Source organism: Oncorhynchus keta, chromosome 9, assembly GCF_023373465.1.
Source record: "Oncorhynchus keta strain PuntledgeMale-10-30-2019 chromosome 9, Oket_V2, whole genome shotgun sequence".
Lineage (NCBI taxonomy): Eukaryota > Metazoa > Chordata > Actinopteri > Salmoniformes > Salmonidae > Oncorhynchus > Oncorhynchus keta.
Window position 1 is genome coordinate 21091076 of NC_068429.1, and position 5872 is coordinate 21096947.

At 46.2% G+C, this 5872-nt stretch overlaps 1 long non-coding RNA gene across 1 annotated transcript; it reads left to right on the plus strand.

Annotated features, from left to right (window-relative positions):
• The first annotated feature begins 2487 nt into the window (after window positions 1–2487).
• Window positions 2488–5545, plus strand: LOC127931794 (uncharacterized). Its single transcript, XR_008143084.1, has 2 exons — window positions 2488–4192; window positions 5257–5545. It is a non-coding gene; the product is annotated as an uncharacterized LOC127931794 (long non-coding RNA).
• The last annotated feature ends 327 nt before the right edge of the window (window positions 5546–5872 follow it).

Sequence of the window (5872 nt, forward strand, 5' to 3'; positions counted from 1 at the left end):
ATGATAAACAAGCCAACTTTGGTAACGTCAACTTTATGTTCCATTTTAGACCAATAGTTAACCACTAAATGCCATATTAGAGCATTCCACTTCCATTTTTAACTTAGTTGACTCACGGTTCATACAACAACTCCAGTAACGGACCAGTATACACACAAACAGCACGACATAAAACCAAAACTTCAATAACAGCGCCGCTCTCCAGGCTGCTGGCTAGCCAGCTATGTAGGAGGATATCGAGAATCTGGTTCCGTGGGCTTTAGCTCTCAGTTAAGACATATCTTTCCAACTTTGGTCCACATATCTACAGCTCTGGAAAAAATGAAGAGGTCACTGCAAAATGATCCGTTTCTCTGGGTTTACTATTTACAGGTATGTGTTTGGGTAAAATTTATATTTTGTTTTATTCTATAAAACTGACATTTCTCCCAAATAAAAATATTGTCATTTAGAGCATTTATTTGCAGAAAATTACAACTCAAATGACAACTCACTTAAAAAAATATGCAGTGTTGTCAGACCTCGACTAATGCAAAGAAAATAAGTTAATGTTCATTTTTAAACAACAATACTAATGTGTTAACTTAGGAAGAGTTCAGAAATCAAATTTTAGTGGAATAACACTGATTTTCAGTTACAGCTTTCATGGATCTTGGCATGCTCTCCACCAGTCTTTCACGTTGATGTTGGGTTACTTTATGCCTCTCCTGGCACAAAAACCCAAGCAGCTCAGCTTTGTTTGACGGCTGGTGACCATCCATCTTCCTCTTGATCACATTCCAGAGGTTTTCAATGGGGTTCAGGTCTGGAGATTGGGCTGGCCATGACAGGGTCTTGATCTGGTGGTCCTCCATCCACACCTTGATTGACCTGGCTGTGGGGCATGGAGCATTGTCCTGCTGGAAAAACCAATCCTCAGAGTTGGGGAACATTGTCAGAGCAGAAGGAAGCAAGTTTTCTTCCAGGACAACCTTGTATGTGGCTTGATTCATGAGTCTTCACAAAGACAAATCTGCAGATTCCAGCCTTGCTGAAGCACCCCCAAACTTCACAGTGGGTGCGAGAACTGAAGAGGTCTACAGGCCAGTCACTCGCACCCACTGTGATAACTTTGCATTGGTCTCTTAATTTTTTCCAGAGCTGTATATCGGCACTCATTATAAAACAATCTTGTGGACAGAAAACACCTTTGTCTCTCTCTACACACACCCAAAGGTAACTGGCCCTGCCAGCTGTTGTGGTAGTCTCCCTGTGACCCAGTGGAACATTTGTCAGCTAGTCACAGGTGTCAGGGAGAAGGTCCCTAATCCTGAAGCAACTGTGTGTTTAAAATGGATAAGTAAAAAATATCATGGCTATTAACCCAATTGAGGTGTAGATTACGTCTCACATTCCAGTGTTAGAACTTGTAAACACTGCATGAGAATGGTTAAGGTGACTAAGTGCAGCCAATGGCAATGTCCGCTTTAGATAGAATGCCAGGAGACGCACAGTTCCACCTCAGACACCGTCAAAACAACCGCCATGCAGATGTCGGCAAAAGCGGATCTGATTGAATTGAGCCCCAAGTGAGGCAGAGAGTGCATGTGTCTATAGATGTGATAACTTCCTGGATCCCCTGTCGAGGCCAGTGCAGCAGGTACGGGGGCAGACGACAGTAGGTGAATGGGGGCAGACGACTGCAGGTACGGTGAGGAGCTTCTCTTGGGGGCAGACGACTGCAGGTCTGATTGAATTGAGCCCCAAGTGAGGCAGAGAGTGCATGTGTCTATAGATGTGATAACTTCCTGGATCCCCTGTCGAGGCCAGTGCAGCAGGTACGGGGGCAGACGACAGTAGGTACGGGGGCAGACGACTGCAGGTACGGGGGCAGACGACTGCAGGTACGGGGGCAGACGACTGCAGGTACGGGGGCAGACGACTGCAGGTACGGGGGCAGACGACTGCAGCTGCGAGGGCTGTGGTTGAGCTGATAGGGGTGTAAGATCTGAGAGGCACAAAGTGAAAATAATTCAACAAAACAGAGTGAGTGGTTGAGTGAGAGTAGTGTATACACGTGTGATAATTACCTGGACCACATCACACTGCTATAAGGGCACAAGGCGACACCCAAATGCAGATACAGGAGGCAGATGGTTGAGCTCCCATATTTATTATACCAAAAGGGGTAGGAAAAAGGCAGGTCGGGGCAGGCAAGAGTTCATAAACCAGATCAGAGTCCAAACAGTACCAGGGGATAGGCAGGCTCGAGGTCAGGACAGGCAGGGGTTCCGTGAACAGGTTTGAGTACAAGGGGATAGGCAAGCTCGAGATCAGAACCGGCAGAGTGGTCAGGCAGGCAGAGTCGGCGTCAGGACAGGCAAGGGTCAAAACCAGGAGGGCTAAGGGGGAACTGGGGCAGACTGAGGAAAGAAACGCTGGTTGACTTGGCAAAACAAGAAGAACTGTCACAGAGAGACAGGAAACACAGGGATAAATACACCGGGGACTAATTGGGAAAACAGGAGACACCTGGAGGTGGGTGGAGACAATCACAAAGACAGGTGAAACAGATCAGGGCAGTGACAACTGCTTCAGGTCTGCAAGCCTCCAGAAGTTCCGGCGTGCCTCTCCTGGCATGGAACAGCTTGGTGGAAACGAGGTTACCTGTTACCCACCGAGCCTGGTTGGCAGATCTGAAAGATAGGCACAATATCATTTTAATCGCAAAGCCTTGACTACACACTAACCTAACTTAAGTGTGTGTGTCGGGCAACCATGCAGCAGTCTTCCTTTTCCCAATTGCCCATTGTACTTGCAATCTGTGGTGTGTGTGTGTGTGTGTGTTACTGTGACTCAGAAGTGTGTCAACCTGACATCCATGTAGCAGGACATTCAATTATTAGCTTTGGAGACAATTACTATCAACAGTGTACAGTTAAAAGGATATCAAACATTCAGATCTGGACTGACAAGTAGGCTAAATCATGTGAAGTTACAAAACCTCTAGGGATTAGCCTAGTCCTAGGACCATGCCTCAGGATTACCTGGCCTTACGACTCCTGGCTATCCCTGTCCCCAGTCCACGTGGTCGTGCTGCTGATCCAGTCTCTGCCTGCAGCTATGGAACCCTGACCTGCTCACTGGACTTGCTACCTTCTCCCATACCCGCTGTTTGACCCTCTCTTTCTACCGGATCTGCACTCTCAACCTCTAAAGGCTCAGCTATGAAAAGCCAACTAGAATTTAATCCTGTGGTGCTGAACAATTGCACTGTCTAAAACCACTGTGATCTATGAACGTTTAAAAGTCTTGAAGAACGATCTGGTCCAAATGGCTGTACTATTTTATAATATCCACCAGCACAGCCACAAGAGGACTGGCCAACCGTTGGAGCCTGGCTCCTCTCTATCCAGCACAGCCACAAGAGGACTGGCCAACCATTGGAGCCTGGCTCCTCTCTATCCAGCACAGCCACAAGAGGACTGGCCAACCGTTGGAGCCTGGCTCCTCTCTATCCAGCACAGCCACAAGAGGACTGGCCAACTGTTGGAGCCTGGCTCCTCTCTATCCAGCACAGCCATAAGAGGACTGGCCAACCGTTGGAGCCTGGCTCCTCTCTATCCAGTACAGGTATAAGAGGACTGGCTAATCCTCAGAGCCTGGCTCCTCTCTAGGCTTCTTCCTTTCTAGCTAGTTTTCCCTAGCCACTGTGCTTCTACATCTGCATTGCGGTTATCTGTATAAGCACTTTGTGACAACAGTTGATGTAAAAGTGGCTTTATAAAATCTATTTGATTGATTGATTGCCTGAATATGCTTCTATTCATGTCAGTAACTCTAAATCTAAATTTGACCTTGTGTTATCTTACATTTCCTCAATAGGAAGTTGTACCAACACTTTTTCCTGGTGTTTCCTGCTGGGGATTGGAGGCTTCAGGTGTGGGAATGGAGGACCAAGGGAATTGGGATATTAACAATGATTAGAGAATTGCTGATGATAAACCATGGATTCTTTGGTTTAACAGCCCTAAACCATTTCCCTTGCATTGTCAATAAGGTTTCTGAACAAACCCAGGTGCAATATAATTATGGCCCCTGGTTGGTTTTGTGGCGCTAGTCTGATTTCCCATAGGGAACACTGTAAACAGGAAGAGGTGCACAATTACTTCGCCCAGCAGCCGTCACTGAGCTAGCAAGCTAAAGTTAGCTAGTGAGTTGCATAAATGTTTCAGTCCGATTGGACTTATCTTACTATATCAGCATGGCTTAACATAGTTTATTTTGGTTTTGACCTCGACATTCTTGCTGGATAGTTTGATAGCTAACATTAATGCTGCAAATTAGCTAACACTAACGGCACTAGCTAGCTAATCTCCTATGTGGATGCCTCCATGTAGTTCCCAGAACAGCATGTTTGAATCCAGCGATAGAAAGTTGTTTTGATATTTTTGTTTTAACTAGTTAATTCCTAAACTTAATCTTAAATACTTTGAAATGTGATGTTTGGAACAACTTCAAAATATGACGTTTGAGAAACATGACTGAATGTCTAATTCTGACTTGAGACTGTGGGAGCTTGTTGGCATATAGTCAGTGCAAGAAAGTTAGTGCAAAGAAGGGTCAATGTAGGTAGTCCAGGTAGCTATTTGATTAGCTATTTTAGCAGTCTTATGGATGGAGGGTAGAAGCTGTTCAAGGTCCTGTTATTTTCAGACTTGGTGCACTGGTACCGTGTGCCATGCAGTAGCAGAAATAACAGTCTACAGCTTGGGTGAGTGGAGTCTTTGATCATTTTTGGGGCCTTCCTCAGACACCACCTGGTTGGAGGTCCTGGATGGAAGAGAACTCAGCCCCATTGATGTACTGGGCTGCACTCACCACCCTCTGTAGCGCTTTGCAGTTGGGTGCCTTACAATTGTCGTGCTAAGCAGTGTGCAGCCAGTCAAGATGCTCTCAATGTTGCAGCTGTAGATCTGTTTGAGGATCTGAGGGCTCGTGTCAAATATTTTAAGCCTCCTGAGGGGGAAGAGGTGCTGTCATGCCCTTTTCACAACTGTATGAGTGTTTGTGCACCATGTTAATTTCTCACCACCTGGGGGCATCCCGTCAGGAAGTCCAGGATCCAGTTGCAGAGGAAGGTGTTCCATCCCAGGGTCCTGAGCTTGGAGGGGACTATGGTTTTTTTTTTATGCTTAGCTATAGTCAAAGAACAACATTCTGTGACGACCCTTCCACTCTGTCTGCCGTATTCTCTCTTTGTTGTTTCCTTATTAGGATGCCGGTGGGTGGAGTTTCGAGGGTCGTCAGCTACATGGGAAACACCTGGGCCCGGTGTCTCCCAGGATAAATACACCACTTCCCCATTCATGGAGGAGACTCTCTCCATGCAGACACCTTTATAGATTTTGTTGTGTTTCTTGGTGGTTTTTTGCTTTAGCATCTTTCAACACCCTGCATTATCACATTCATGCATGCAAAACACTCACTTACACTACTGATTACTGATTACACACACCATTGTATATTATACTTAGTTAATAAATATATATTTTGTTACTCCTTATCTCCACGTTGTCTCCCTTTTGTTATGGGCTTTGAGCCAGTTCGTGGCAATTCTTACATAGGTATTCCTTTTGTCCAGGTTGCTGATGGCAGTTTGGAGTACAATATAGATTGCAGCTTCTGGGGATCTTTTGGGGCAGTATGTGATATGGAGTGGGTACCAGGGTGTCTGGGAAGAACACAGGCAGTGTGTGTTGAGAGTAGAGAGAGGCAGAGTAGGGGGAGGTAGGAAGAACAGGGAGAGGCAGGGAGAGGCAGACAGAACAGGGAGAGGCAGACAGAACAGAGAGTGGCAGGCAGAACAGGGAGAGGCAGACAGAACAGGGAG